General features: G+C 43.3%; 1 long non-coding RNA gene across 1 annotated transcript in view; it reads right to left on the bottom strand.

The window, feature by feature from the left end:
• Positions 1-12,236, bottom strand: part of LOC111558234 — a 49,347-nt gene extending 37,111 nt beyond the window's left edge. Inside the window, exon 1 of the long non-coding RNA XR_002738859.2 lies at positions 11,224-12,236. This is a non-coding gene — a long non-coding RNA (uncharacterized LOC111558234). The remainder of the gene's footprint in view (positions 1-11,223) is intronic.
• Positions 12,237-16,347: the final 4,111 nt, after the last annotated feature.

The following is a 16,347-nucleotide window of genomic DNA, read 5'->3' as shown; positions in this document are numbered from 1 at the left end:
GCAGATACTTTGTCTACAAACTCACCGGATAGGCAGATTAAGGCACACATGAAGGACATCAGCAGAGGAATATCAGACCCCAAGAACAGTCCACCCTTGAAGAATCTCATTCAAAGCACTTATTCAAAATATTTAGAATGAAAAATCAGACAATGTCAAGTGCATCTGTGGCTGTAGAACAAGACAAACTGCTAATGGCGATGTAGGTTGGTGCAACCATTTTGGAGGCCGGTTTGGTCCTCCAAATTGTGGGGAGGCACACACCCTACAATCCAGTGGTTTCTCTTTAGGGATTTGCCCTCCTGAGTCTCTTGCACAGGTGCACACGTGCACAAGGAATGCTCAGAGCAGCACTGGTCGTAATAGCAAATCTTGGGAAACAAACTCCACCCATCAATAACGGACGGGATGAATCGGTCGCGGTATATTCACATAAGCCTAGGGAAGTGGTCAAGCGGCATCTTTGGGGGATGGGGCCTGGTGTTTCCACTGCTATATGAAATAGCATTCGGTGTCAGTGAGCTAGGGTGTTCACAGATTATTGACACCGTGGTCTGGAGGGGTAGGTTGACTTGTCGATGGTAAACCAGTTGGTAAAATGGGCCAGAACCAGGTTCTCTTGCCCCCTGGTCCAGAGCTTTCTCTAGTAGATCACGTCACCTTCCTACAGGTCAAAAGAAGATAATGTACTTAAACGAACCCAGTACTCCAGCAAGAGTGTTAAACTACCTGTGTTGACTTTGACTTAAGGAGAGCACATCATCCTTCTTGTCTATCCCTTGGGATCTGCTGCCCCTGCTGACTAGTCTGAGCTTGTGGTCTGTCCATCCCAACTAGAGAGCCTGAATTTGAAGGAACCTGGAGACAGAGATGATGGAGATAGACACACGGGATACACACGGGAGTCAGAACTCTTGTGTTAAACCCAACATTTCCTTGGAATGCCAATGCCTCGTTAAGCCCCTTCTGCTTGGCTGTCACATGGGTAACACCAACTTCCCCAACATACCTCCTTTCCCAGGGCTTAATTTTAGACCTGGCCTTGGCCTCTCGCAGGATTATGGGCTGGTTGCCTGGGGCTCCTGCTCACTCACTAGAATGTTGACCCGCTTCTCGTACCTCAGGGGGTGCCATGGGCTGTAGGAAGTGCCGGGTGAAATCAGAATTGCCGTGAAAGGACAGGAAGGACAGACAGAAATGTGGAAGTCCCAGTCATCAGTGGAGAAGAGAGATTGCCTGGCGTGAGGGGCAGGCGTGGAGCTCTTCATGTGCATTTATCCATTCTTTGGTCGCTTCAATGACTGTTCATTCATCCCGTAAACACTTATTGTGTCCCTCCTTGCTATGCCGGGGATACAGCCGCGGATAAATGAGACAGGACCTTCCCGAATGCATGGCGTCAACGGGAGAATAGACAACTATGTAAACGGTTACAATCAAGTGAGATGGAAAGAAGAAGGAGCTGTGGGTAAAGAAGGGGGTCTGTACCAGCTTCAGTAGGGAGGGAGAGCTTCCTAGGGGAACTGGCATTTAAGCTGACACCTGCCAGTGGCACCTGGGTGGCTCAGTCGGTTGAGCTTCGGACTTCAGCTCAGGTCATGATTTCGGTCTGTGAGTTCAGGTGAGCTGGAGCCCCGCCTCAGGTGAGCCCACCTCCTCTCTCTCTCTCTCTCTCTCTCTCTCTCTCTCTCGTTCTCTCTCTCTCTCTGCCCATCGTGGGATTCTCTCTCTCTCTCTCTCTCTCTCTCTCTCTCTCAAAAAAAATTAAAAAAAAAAATAAACTGACACCTGTCAAACGAGATCTGGATCAGGTAAGGGCACAGAGCACATCCAAAGCCTCAGAAGCTTTGGAGGAATCATGGCACCAACCAATAGCTGAAATCAACTATAGCTGAGCCTGGACCACGAGGGGGCAGGTGGCAGGAAGTGAGACCAGAAAGGTGGCAAGAGTCAGATGAAGTGAGTTATATGGTTATGGATCCTATACAGGAAATTGGCTGCCACGTGGAAGACAGCAGAGGCTCTGTCCCTCGTCTTTCCGATCATGACCTTTTTCCGCTATTAGACTTAATGACATCCTGGACGGGATGTTTCTCATGCCTGTGCATTTCTTTATGCTGTGCGTGTGTTTATTTATTTCTACATATATAATTTAGTATCATTTATATATAATTATATAGGGGAATTATATACAATATAATATAATATAAAAATAAAATATAATAACATAATATAGTTATTAATCATACAAGTATTAATGTTATTATATGCTATAATTAGTATATAACAACACAATAATGTTAAAAACAGAGCGTATATAATAATTATGGATGACTTATATCGCTGTCTCACATTTTCCCCCTTCGTGTAAATGGTGGTACCCTGTAATAATTCTTCTGCAACTTACTTTTTCACTCGTTATGGTTTGGGGTTCCATCCTGTGAATACACACCTGATTCTTTTTTTTTTAATTTTCTGCATTTTTTTTCAGGCTTTATGACCTTCCCTCATGAGGAAAAGCGGTATTCGACTGTGAACAAAAGTCATCAGAAATGTTTAGTTTGCAGGGGCTTAGATTATGACTATACCTACTGGCTTTTCTTTATGATGACATTTATGAACTTTTATCTATCACTTCTCACTTAATGAGTCACCAACTGAGGAGAAAAAGCTGAGAACTTGGACTACATGGGGCTTCTTAGACTTCTTTCTCATTTCCAACGCTTTTCATTTTGTTAAATCTTTGCTATGCTTTACCGTGAATACTCCGTTTCAATCTGACGGAACATATGAAACATAATATCCGATTTGGTTTTAATATTGCTGACCCTGAACTTCCCATTTCCATTCATGTAATTGACCCCACGCTGCAATTCCGGTGGCCTCGTCCCATTGTGTTTTAGTATTTCTCTTAAAAGTAACCAATACGTGAAGGAAAAAAATTAAATCTGAGACTTATCACCCTTTTTAAAAATGAGAATGTATGTTGCTTATATTTTTTTTAATTTCTGGGATTTTTTTTATTGAAGAACAGTTTACGCACGATGTTATGTTAGTGTCAGGTGTATCCCTAGTGATTCAGCAATTACGTCCGTTATTTAGTGGCCACGATGATAAGTGGGCTCACCCATCCTCTGTCACCATACAGCGCTACTACAATATTATTGACTAAATGCCTGGGGCTGTACTCTTCACTTCTGGATTATAATTTTTGTTCTTGCTATGAAATCTTCACTCCTATTTTAAATTATCTATTTTATGCTCCTTTATTATGCCTCTGTTGTCTTCCAGCGAATGAACCACCTCATTCATTCACTCAAGAGACATTTACTGAGCACTTACTACATACACAACTATTTGCCTTAAAATGCTACTAAGATGGGAACAGTAGAACAATAAACTATTTACCCTTCTGCCAACATCATCTCCTCACATGTCATGTTCTCACATTTCATAGGTACCTAATCAATATCATGTCATACCAATATAAACCAATTTTTTTATCATGGTAAAAACCAGAAAATTTTCTCCTAAGCATTTTTACCTGTATCATACAGTCGTGTTAACTATGTGCACGTTGTTGTGTAACAGATTGCTGGGATGTTTTCCTCTTGCAAAACTGAAATTCTACGTCATGCGAACAACTCCTCCCTTCCTCCCCCAGCCCCTGACAACGACTCTCTTACCGTCTAAGAATTTGACTACTCTACATATTTTATTAGGCAGAATATGTAGTATCTGTCCGTTTGTGACCGTCTTATTTCACCTAGCATATTGTCCTCAAAGTTAGTCCATGTTGTCACATATTGTGGAATTTAGTTCCTTTATCGACAGTTTATTCTGCCGCACAAAAGTTCTAAAATTTGACAGAGCTCCACAGGTTCTGTTTTTGCTTTTGTTGCATGGGACTTCGGCGTCGCGTACAAGAAATCATCGTCAAATCTCACGGCCTGAAGCTTTTTCCCTATGTTTTCTTCTCAGTAGTTTCAAGTTTTATGTGTAGCCTTTGATTTGTTTTGCGTTGACTTTTGTGTACGGTGTAAGGGAAGGGTTCAAATTCATTCTCTCGCATGTGGCTATCCAGTTTTCCCGACATCATTTGTTGAACAGACTATTCTTTTCCCTTGTCACCCTTGTGGAAGATCATTTGACGACACGCACAACAGTTTATCTCTGTTCTGTCCCATTGGTTCATATGTCCATCATTAGGCCAGTACCATACTGTTTTGTTCACTGTTGTTTTGTAATGTGTTTTGAAATCAGGAAGCATGAGTCCTCTAGCTTTGTTTTTCTTAAAATGTTTATTCTTGAGAGAGAGGGAGAGAAACAAAGCATGAGTGGGGGAGAGGCAGAGAGAGAGGGAGACACAGAAACCGAAGCAGCTCCAGGCGCTGAGCTGTCAGCACAAGAGCTGGATGTGGGGCTCAAACTCACAGACTGTGAGATCATGACCTGAGCTGCAGTCGGATGCCCAACCGACTGAGCCACCCAGGTGCCCCTAGCTTTGTTTTTCTTTATCAAGTTTATTTTGGTCATTCAAGATCCTTTGAGATTTCATATGCATTTTAGCATATTTTTTTTCTATTTCTAAAAAAAAAAAAAAGTCATCAGATTTTGATAGGGATTACAAGTACAGATATTTTAAGAATATTAAGTTTTCCAATCCAAGAATCCAGGACCACTTTCCATTTATTTGTGTCTTCTTTAATTTCTTTCAGCAATGTTTTGCAGTTTTCATTGTAAAAGTCTTTCACCTCCTTTGTTAAGTGTATTCCTAAGGATTTTTTTTTTTTGACGTTACTGTCAATGGGGTTATTTTCTTAATTCTCCGTTCCACATAATAACTGTAACGGTCAATCATCAGTGGTTCTTTAAAAAGTGCCATCTCTGCATTGTTCAAAATATTTTCCAGTTTTATGTAGTTATTTATTTATTTCCCCCAAAGGCCTTTGGGGCAACATGCATCTGAGACTCTGCAGACCTGAGAATACCTTTCTGGGCCTGAGATGTGACATATGCTAACCAACTAGGTGTTGAGGTATCGATAAGGACAGAAAGAAAACCCGAAAGTAACTTGGTTTTAACTCCTCTGAAAGTAAATTGTTCCCCTTCCTGAAGGTCACGGGATTATCTTTTTATCCTTCAAATTTAAAATCTTCCTAAGGGATTTGTCTTGTTTATTTGAATTTATTTTGCCCTCTTGATTTCCAATCTTTGGATTTTTCCATACTAGTTTTGAAGGTAACATTTTGAATTGGTTGCCTTATTTTTAGAGGGGTGGTGATTACTTTCCGTGGGAGGGACTCTTTTTATTGACAGATTCCATCTTTCTATTCTGACCGCCATGTTGATCAGCTTTCTTGTTAAAGTAAAAACCAATAGTAACCAAAGTACTGAATTCTTGTAATATTTTAATATCTCGTTCTGTACATTCTTTTCCATTCTTTTTTATTTTTTTTTTTAACGTTTATTTATTTTTGAGACAGAGAGAGGCAGAGCATGAACGGGGGAGGGTCAGAGAGAGAGGGAGACACAGAATCGGAAGCAGGCTCCAGGCTCTGGGCCATCATCAGCCCAGAGCCCGCCGCGGGGCTCGAACTCACGGACCGTGAGATCGTGACCTGAGCTGAAGTCGGACGCTTAACCGACTGAGCCACCCAGGTGCCCCTCTTTTCCATTATTTTTAAACTTCTCTGCTATATTGTGGCGATAACTCTCAAATAGAAATCTGAGAATCTGCCTGACGGCTGATTCTGCAAACTGTTTGCTTTGTTTCTATCTGCTCTCTTTCTTTATATTTGAGTGCCTGGGCTCTGTTTCAGGGATAGTGTGCATCCTTCTTTTATTCTCTAATGGAATAGAAAAGCCCTAATTTCAAGGTTTGCTCTCTTCCATGAATTAAGCTCTAATCTGGGGAAGAAGATGGGATATCTATGGTAATCTCTGTGTGCGCGTGTGCGGACTTTCATAATAATCTCAGCGTGTACCTCATCCGCCATCTTCCATTGTTGACCCAAAGGACCCAAGTGAAAAACATTATGAATATTCAACTTTGTTTGGTCTGTGTTTCCCTAGTACAATAAAGCAGGTGGCAGTCATATACCATGAACAGATCTTGCAAGCCGTACTGGCATAGAGCTCTATTGTTTCATTAGCGAAACACAAAACATTATTTCCGTGGCTGTACAGGGAGCTGGAAGAACTCAGTCTACTCTCCATGCCGCTAGGTCCTTGGCCTTACTCGTTGAGGCCACACTGGACATAGTTTACTGTGGTGGAAGGTCCTTGTGTTTTGGCTTGGAAGCTGTTATGCCAGACTTTCTCATGGAGGGATTTACTCCATGTCTATACCTATATCATGGTAATTTCAGTAACATGTCAGTATACTCTGAAAGCCCCTCCGATTCCTGTTAATTTCATAAGGGGGGGTGAAGCATTCATTTTACAAGGGAGGGAGCGTTGTTATGATCCCTCCACTGCCACCATATTTTCCTACGTTCTTGTCATCAACTTTCCCTTTTCCCGCTGTGCTAATTTCCTGTGGTTACCATGACGAATTAAAAACTTGGTGACTTGAAACAATGCAAATGGATTCTCTCGCAGTTCTGGAGGCGAAACATCCAAAAGTAGTGTCTGAGCCAAAATCGTGGTGTTGGGCAGACCACTCTCCTTGTGGAGGCTCAGGAAGGGGGTGGGATCTGTTCCTTGCCTCTTTCAGTTTCCGTTGGCTGCTGGCCTTCTTTGGCCTGTGGTCACGGCCCTCCAGCCTTCAAGGCCAGCACGTTCAAATCTCTCCGCTCTGTCTGCACATGGCCTGCTCCCCTGTTTGTGTTTATCCCCCTCTGCCTTTTCCTTATAAGGATGCTCATGTTGGCATTTAGAGCCCATTGGGTAATCCAGGATAGTTTCTTCATCTCACAATTTTTAATTTGATTACACAGGCAACCCCCTCCCCCTACACACACACACACACACACACACACACACACACACACACAAAAGACCTTTCCCCAAATCAGGTCACATTTGCAGGTTCTTTCTAATGCAAATCGCCAACTGGTTTCAGAAAAGATGTGGGTCCAGGAAAACGACTCCTCCCAAGAACGAAAGCACAGGATCTAATGAATGGATAAGCCACGATTCCATCTTCATGAGAATTATTTGATCAGTATTTCTTATGTGCATTGAGCTGGTGAATGTGAATGCTTATTTTTTCTCGTTTAATTTTCCCAGTGAGCTTATGAGGTTGGCACTGTTCTTGTGCCACTGTTACAAACCCCGAGACACAGCTTAATCAGCCTTCCTAAAATGATAGAGTCAGAACTTGAATCTAGATTTAAGACGTGTTTTAAGAAGTCACAAAAACTGTCAGGTTTCAACATCTCCTTCCAGTAAGGAGTCGGGGTGGGGCGTCAGTGTGTTTCTAAAGACCAGTGGCAGGAGACCGATCCGGAAGGAAGAGGAAGGCTGGAGAGCGGAGCATGAAAAGGAAGACACAATTGGCCAAACCAAAGCAGGAGAAACTTCTCCAAGATCGGGAGGAGAACTGCTACCGTCCCACCTGGTAACTTGGAGGACTTGAGAGATGAATGAGATAGAGTCACGGGTAGGTCATGGGGCCCAGGCATTGGGACTCCCAGACTCATCAAGGAGCCTGTTGGAGGTATAACACATGCCGGTGGACACGCCCTCATGCAGGGGACTCTCTGTGCTTAGAAAATGTCCATGTCGGGGCGCCTGGGTGGCTCAATCGGTTAAGCATCCAGCTCTTGACTTCAGCTCAGGTCATGATCTCACAGTTCAATGAGATCAAGCCGCGTGTCGGGCTCTGTGCTCAAATATAAAGAATAAATAAATAAATAAAACTTAGAGTTCTGGTGATGACGGAGATCTAATGTCTCAACCTCGTGCCTGCCAAAGAGCTCAGGGTAAGACGGATTCGGGGAGAGTAAAGGCACCTCTCCGCTTCTCACATTCAAATGGGACAGTGAGAAAATTGCAGTCCCCTCAGCCTGAAGCTCGGCTCTTCACAGTCGGCCACAGGGCTGGATGTCAAGATGGGGACATTTGAGACAGGCCAGAGCCTGTGTTATTACGGCCATTGTCAGTGAGGGCGGACTTAGGCTTGGATTCACCTAGAAGAATGGAACTTAGTGGAGACAATCTGTGCCGTTGACTCTCATGCCACCATCATTTCTGAAATCCACTCGTCATACTTTGTAATTAGTTTATTAATGGCAATTAATAATGCCAATTATGGCAATAATATAATATATTATGTTATATATTATATTATATATTATATTATAATATTATAATAATATAATTAATTATTGGCATAATTAATATGCCAATAATGGCAATTATTATATTAATATATTATATTATATTATATTATATTATATTATATTATATTATATTGTAATAACATAATATAATAATATAATTAATTATTGGCATAATTAATATGCCAATAATGGCAATTAATGTATTATTTATTCCCGGCAAGGAAATGTGCACCAGGTTATTTTCTGCATCTCTGAAAACAATAACGTTTGCACTTAAAAAATTTCAAACAATTATCACTTGTTTGCTGGCTTTTTTTTTTTTTATTCGTGTGGTCCTGTGATCCTCATGGCCGTTGTGAGTGACACATTTTCCGGAAACTCGAGGCTGTCGTGGGGGATAAATTCTCTGATCTGTACAGAACTTCAACTGCTCCTCATGTGTCTAGTAATTCCAGGACTTACTCTATTTTTGGTCTTTAGACCCCAGTAGCCACTTAAGTTCTAGAGCAACAAGAGATAAAACCTTTTTTTACCAATAAAATACTTTACAATGAACCCACGGTCACTACCGTCATATTCACTGCTGCTCTGCCCTTTCTGCCTACTCCTGAGAGTCGTCCTATAAAAATCCCGGGTCTGAAAGAAACATCTAGAAAACTCGATTATGCCCAAACAAAAGAAGCCATCATTTTTAAGGCCGCTAAAGTGTATTTGGCATTTCCAAATGAACCTCCTTTATCTCAATAAGCAACAATTACTCCAAGTTCTTATTTGAATTCCGCAGCTACTTTAGAGGCAGCCGAAAGACTGCCTCTAAAGCTGGAAGTAAGTTTCCCATGTTGAGGTCTCTATGAAATATTTCCTCCTTAGCTTCAATAGCCTATTTTCTGAGACGGAGATTGAGTGACAGCTTAAAAGAGTGCGGATTATAAACCCATTTAAGAGTGTTGCATTTTTTAAATTTGTCACAAATGGAAGGAAAAACCAGGGCGACACAGGCAAGGCTCAAGTGCCAACATGTGTCTTTCTGTGTATTCATTATTCAAGGGTCAGACCCTCAACCAGGGCCAGAGAGAAATGACAAAAATAAATACATATCTGTGCAACAATCTGCAATTTAAAATAATGGAAAGCAAGATTCCTATTCATTTTTATGGCACAAACCTGACATCACTTCACTCCAATTTTCTATAATGGAACCAGCTGGGCTCTGGGAGGGAACTAGTAATAGGTTTTAATGGATAAAATCTGCCATTGAAACTGGCCATTTTCTAGAACGATCTCAGTGTTTGGCACCCGGCCCATCATACAGCATCATGCCTTCTGCAGTACCGGGCCAGCTCACGGAACCGGAGGGGTGTGCGTGCAGGGCTGCTGAACTTGGAGAAGCCTCTCGTCTCTCCATTAAGGGAGCGTTCCAAGCCCCAGCTCGGGGTCCACTGACCCAGCTGGACCGACCACTGGGGAAGAATCGGGGAAATGTCATTGTCTTCGATCAAGGCTTGCGAAAGCCATAGCAACAAGGTTAGGGGAAGAGGCAGAGGGGCCCAGACCGGGTGAAGGCAGTACATTCCCCATTTCAAGGCCAAGCCCTTGAACGGACGGCCGGTTCCGTTTGGTTCCAGTAGGCACAACTGGGTTTTACTGGCTCTGGGTTAATAACAAGTGTTTTTCCCTCTCGCCTCCCCTCTCATTCCGTGAAACCATTCCTTCTCTCCTCCTATCCAGCTCTCAAGCTGCTGTTAACATATGAAAATAGCATGCAAAGAATGGAATGGGCCGCCTGCCACAGAGATAAAAATGGGATGTTCATTCTAATTTATTTCATGGCATCACGCCTCTTCGCTGCCTCTGTTTTCTTTGCTAGGCAGCTTGATTGCCTCTTTGAGAGTATGACTGGCCTGGCCCTCAGCCTTGTATTTGAGCCATGGTGGAGGTTAAACAGGTAACCAGCCTTTGGAGGTCTGACACAAATCTGAATAGCCACCTGGCCAGGTTTCTATGGGCACAGGAGAATTAGGCGCTCTCTCTCTCTCTCTCTCTCTCTCTCTCTCTTTTAACTAGTAGCAGATTTTCGGCTATATGATCTCTAATGTTCATTTTGGTGAAATGCTGCCGGCTCTAAAAATAAATGATGTTTTCAAATAATGTCTACTCACTTTGCCTAAAGCATGTTCCACAACTTCTGTTCTGACTGCCTCGTGGCAATGGTCCCGAAGCACGGGTACACGATTTACAAGCAAATTTGCAATGCCTGTCAGAGTACCAGGCGTGACCCGATCAGAAAATGGAGATGCGCTCAGTATGCTTGCTTCCTCAGCACTCACGTGTCTTTGTTGACATTCCCTGACTTTGTGACCACATGCCTTTTTCACGCACTGCCTCCCTGAGATGGCTGTGCTCTCGCCACCAAGGTGTGTGACCATACAGAACAACAGCAGAGAGGAAACTCGGTTGAGTAGACATTATCTTGACTGGGGGGCGCCTGGGTGGCTCAGTCAGTTAAGTGTCCAACGTCCACTCAGGTTATCATCTCAAGGTCTGTGGGTTCGAGTCCCGCGTTGGGCTCTGTGCTGACAGCTCAGAGCCTGGAGCCTGCTTCCAGTTCTCCCTCCCTCTCTGCCCCTCCCCCACTTTCTCTCTCTCTCTCTCTCTCTCTCTCTCTCTCTCTCTCTTTCTCTTTCAAAAATAAGTGAACGTTTAAAAAAAAATGTTTTTAATCATTATCTTGACCACTAAATAGGAAGGTCTAAATTCCGATCCAGGGTCAACGGCCTCTGATTTGCAGTTGGCCCAGAACACGACTGCCATTTTTTTTCCTTCCGCAGCTTTCTTGTCCAACTCAAAGTGCAGCGTGTCTCCAGCCTCCCCAGAACCTCCCTTCCCATCACTGCCCATCACGCACACTGCATCCCAACCCCGTCCGACTACTGACCTTGTCTGTTCTTCCAGGTCGTCTTCCAGTTACCAACTCCTAGCGAATTTCTGCTCTTTCTTCAAGGTGTTGTTCACCTGCTCCCAGCAGGGCTGCTTTCTCGGTTCTACTACGTGCTTATACTTCCAACCATCAACTGTCCACACTCCCACCTCGTGAGCACCTCAAAGGCCAATCTCCAACGCGGAGAATAGAGTCGGACGTGTCGAAGGTGTTTCGAAGGCGTTTGTTATATGACTTGGGAGGAAACTCATGGAAAGTAAAAGATCCCTAAAACCCCAAAAGGAAGGGCATTTGCTTTTTCCTCCAGATGTTCCAGAAACACAGGCACCGCGGCTTCCTTTCCAACTCTGCACTGATTGTTGTTCTCTGACTTTAGATCTTTCTAGCACAGTCAGCTCTGCTGAACATAATGAAGGGGGATAACGATGACATGAATAATGATAAAAAAGATTGCTTCAAAGATAATTTATCTCTGATATTCCGAACAACGTATTTTAAAGCCGTGTTCCTTTCCAACATCACGTAGGGGAGAGATGTTGCAGAAAGCACTCTGAACTTTAATAGAAGAGATAAAATGGCTCCTTCTTGCTTTGTTAACCATTTGGTTTATGACTGTGGCCAAGTCCTTCTCTTTCAGCCTTAGTTTCTTACCCTCAAGGTGGGTTCCTTTCCATGTGCAACTAGCGTTGTTCCCAGTAAGAGTGTGAACATGTCCCCCCTTTGAATCGGGAGTGCAAGAACTCCAGGACCTCTGGAAGATTTAAGGTAGTGATTGCTGGTGGATCTTCTCAGCCAGACAAAGGGTCTCCGAGAATCTTGCTGTCCCATAACAACCCGAGAAGCCCAAAGTAGGGAGAAGCTTGTGTCAAAGAGAATCATGGATGGGGCTTCGGCGACCAAAGCAGGATTCATAGAAAACACACAAGGTTTAGGGGCGCGTGGGTGGCTCTGTCAGTTAAGAGTCCGACTCTTGATCTCGGCTCAGGTCACGAGCTCACAGTTTCGTGAGTTCGAGCCCCATGTCAGGCTCTGCGCTGACAGCATGGAGCCCGCCTGGGCTTCTCTCTCGCCTCTGTCTCTGCCCCTCCCCGACTTGCGCCGTATGTCTCTCTGAAAATAAATACATAAAAATTAAAAAATTTGGAAAAAAAGAAAAGAAAAGAAAACCCACAAAGTTTAATAATGATTGTACTAGCAAAAGACTCCTGAACTGGACTCAAATAAAAAGTGCAGAGTAGGGGCACCTGGGTGGCTCAGTCGGTTGAGCATCTGACTTCGGCTCAGGTCATGATCTCACAGCTCATGGGTTCGTGCCCCGCGTCGGGTTCTGTGCTGCCAGCTCAGAGCCTGGAACCTGCTTCGGCTTCTGTGTCTCCCTCTCTCTCGGCCCCTTCCCCACTCATGCTCTGTCTCTCTCTCTCTCCTTCAAAAATAAATTAAAAAACTGTAAAAAAAAAATTGTTTTTAAGTGCAAAGTAGCAAGAGTCCTCTGGGTGCCCAACCCTACATATTGGCCTAAAATAGGATGAGAAAGCTACTTAGCTGTAAGCGTGAGCCCTTTATTTATGCGAAAGACAGAATGACCCTGAGCACAGAGCCCAGAGCGGAGGAAAGTTGTAGAGTAGGGAACCACTCTCAGACGCAGAACTGGACCCTAACCAAGGGACATTTCCCATCCCCAGGGCTGGGGAGCTCACTATATGTGCCTGACTTCATGAACAGGTGTGTCTGTTATGGTTATTCTGTTCTTGTCTCGCTGTTTACGTTGGGCGTATTTGTGTGAGGCGAGGCACTTGGCTGGGCTTGTTTTTGGTGGTGGTGTTAGTGTTTTGGTTTCCAAAGTCGCCAGAGCAAGAGGAAACTTACCTGAGTAGTTTCATCCACATCTAGCCACAGCCAGACCCGGCTTTAAATCCTGGCTTTGGGTCTCAGCCTGAGGCACTGTTGGAATGACACTGAAGATCTTTGGGTTGGGCAGATAATATTTGCACACGGGAGGCACATAGATCGCTGTGGCTACAGGGCAGGCTGGGAGGTTGTCTCCAAATATGGTCACAAATGACTCCTCTTATGTTCCACTTTTGTATGCACATGGAACTCTTCCCGTTGACAGGTGGATTCTGCCTCTTGAAGCTTGGCTAGGCTTTGATTTGTTTTAATCAGCAGAAGGCAGCGGAAGTAACGCTCTGGCAATTCTGACTCGAACTCTTAAGAGTTTTGGTAGCTTCATCTTTCGCTTTTTTGAACCACCACGTAAGGTCCCAGCCACCCTGATGGAGAGAGAGGGCCCGCTGACCTCCAGACATTGCAGTCTTCCTACGTGACCTACCTACATGAGCTCTGAGACCCCCATCAACTCCTACGTGAGCATGTGAATGAGGTTACTATGGACATTCTAGCCCCAGTCAATCTCTTAAATTAATGCAAATGAATATGTGACTTCAGCCAGCAGTGCATGGGGCAGGTAAAATGTCCAGCTGAGCCACTAAATTGTGGGAAATAATAAAGCATTGTTGGTTCAGGCCATTGACCGCGGGGGCCCTTTGTTCCACAGCAACGCACACACTCTTAACAACTGGTCATCCATAATTAAAAATATATCGTCTGCTCAGATTCACCACAACTGGTGTAGGTGAGCAGTCCAGAAGTAGAAAGGGTGCAGGGTTCCTGCTCGGTACTAAACACAAGTTGTAGATATTTTCCCATGAATAAGAGTTAACTGTAGTTTATTTTTGACCCTTACTTATCTCTGTCCTATTCTGTATTTATGTTCAGCCAGGACATCTAACTGGAAGTGGGAACACCGAGCCCGTTACCTGCTACTCAACCTGTGTGGAGCAAAATACTAATCCGAGGAGTCTTAGAGCCCAGGAACAATCAAAAGAGGGCTCCTCAAGAGGAGTAGAAGGTCCAGAGAGAAGCAGAGAGAAGTCCGTGTTTGCCGAGCAAGCTAGTGGCATTTGAGACGGACTGAATGAACGACCAGATGTTTTCATCCCAGCAACTTGGCGGAAAAGAGAGAGTACCTTAGTTCTCGTGCCTATGGAAGGCACCTGGAAAAAACAAAACAAAACAAAACAACACATTACTTCTTTCACATTTGGTGGACCCCTTACTCTGTTCATGTGAAATACCAGGAAACCTCATAATGAACTAGATTTGAAACAGTGCCGTATTTATCACGAAGTAGACCCCATCTGAACATGAATTCCACGCAAGAAGGTTTGGTTATGAAATTTTTCTGAGATTTTTGTTATAACACGCTCTCACCTGGGTAGTACTACCAAAATTCCTGAATTCAGGAGACGGTAAACAGGTAAAGAGGAAGCATTATTGCATCAAATGAGATTCAAAAGACATATCGTATACAATATACAATATGGCGTATCTCAATGACCAAAAGTAAATTTACGTATATCTATAATATATAAATATATATTTATAAAATATATAAATATAAATATATAAATATAAATATAAATATATAAATATAAAATATAAAAATATAAATATATTTATTCTATGTTTATGTATGTTTATATAGGTAAGACGATTTTATATATATAACATACAACATATATTATATATTATATATGTATACATATATATATATGTATATATGGAGCCCTTTCTCCCCTCTCCTGAGGTGTAACTCTAGCCTTTTGACAAAGTTTATAACCGAGCTCTTGCTGTTGAGACGCATTTGAGAAATCGCTCCACTTCTGGGTTTCCGTGGAGACCACTTCCCAACTTGTGACTGAAGGTAACCCCTGTCGACCGTGGTTGGGGGTAGTTATCAAGCTGTCGCTGGCAATTTTCCCCCTCATTTACTAGAAGCAACATTCCAGAGAGGAAACAGCGGGATGACATGGTGAGAACACGGTCTCACGTGGAGGCCACCATCGGGGGAAGACTTCTACCACAGGCTGCAAGCTCCTGGTCCCAGCGGAGTTTGGCTGGGGGTACAGAGAGTGGGGAAAATAGGTCTGGACTTGCGGGCAGACTAAGATTTCGGCCCCTTTCCTGCCGGCTGGAAGAACTTGGGTAAGAGGCGCGTCTGTTCCCTTCTTCCTTTCTTATGAATACAGAATAACTGATTTTGCCCTGCCTACTTTGAAAGATTCTTACAACAATCAAATGAGATAATAGAGACAAATGTGCCTTGTAAACTGGGAAGGGCTATATGGATACGAGGCTTAAGAGAGCTAGGGGATGAAAAAAAAAATGACAGGGTGATTCATGGTGTTTTCCAGGTCAAAATTCAGGGATGCCCACACGGAGTCTAGTACTGACGTGAGTGAACTTGCTAGAAGTTGCTTCCGTCCACAGAGAGAAATTGCTGTAATAGTTTAAACTGTGCAAAGGACAGATCTAACTTATATATATTTTATGAAAACACGGCACTGCCTGTATTTTATTTTATTTTTTTATGAATGTAATGTGTTGTCACATGGGCTTCTATACCACACCCAGTGCTCATCCCAACAAGTGTCTTCCTCAATGCCCATCACCCATTTACAGCTAAAATTTGGCAAGTGATCTAGGAGACACAATCTTCCAACTGAATAAGGTCTTGTTTTGAAAACAGAGGCTTTGTACTTTTAATGGCTTTCCATTCTCACACTCTGTGGGCCGGAAGAACTGGATATCGGACTTACAGACAGCTTTTTTCTTGTTTTCTTTTTTTGTAAATTCAGCAAGCTCACTCCATCCCCAAGCCCTTTTCTATTGCCAAGAAAATGAGATGTGTCAGTGTTTCACTTAAAACCGATTCCAAAGGATAACCCCCGAATCGGGAAAAATAAAAGTCGAACAGCGAACGGTTTTGTTTACATAAGGTCAATTAAATAATTCAATGACATCTAATTAAACAGACACCCATGAGGTGACCATTCTAGCCCAGATAATGTGAGAGGTGCTGGAGAAACCAACCAACCACCCGACAAATTAAGTCATGAATTGGTTTCCAAGAAACCCGACAGTTCGGTAAGTAATTACAATTTAGTGTTATTAGCGCAGTAACATAACCACCACATACAGGAGGTAAAAATAACTAAAGAACTCGTTGGTTTTCTGGCTTGGGCAAGAAAGAGTCCTTGGTGGAATACATTTCAGGTTTGT

This window comes from Felis catus, chromosome E3 (assembly GCF_018350175.1).
Source record: "Felis catus isolate Fca126 chromosome E3, F.catus_Fca126_mat1.0, whole genome shotgun sequence".
Classification (NCBI taxonomy): domain Eukaryota; kingdom Metazoa; phylum Chordata; class Mammalia; order Carnivora; family Felidae; genus Felis; species Felis catus.
The sequence above is the reverse complement of the archived record's forward strand: the minus strand, read 5'-3'. Positions and strand labels throughout refer to the sequence as shown.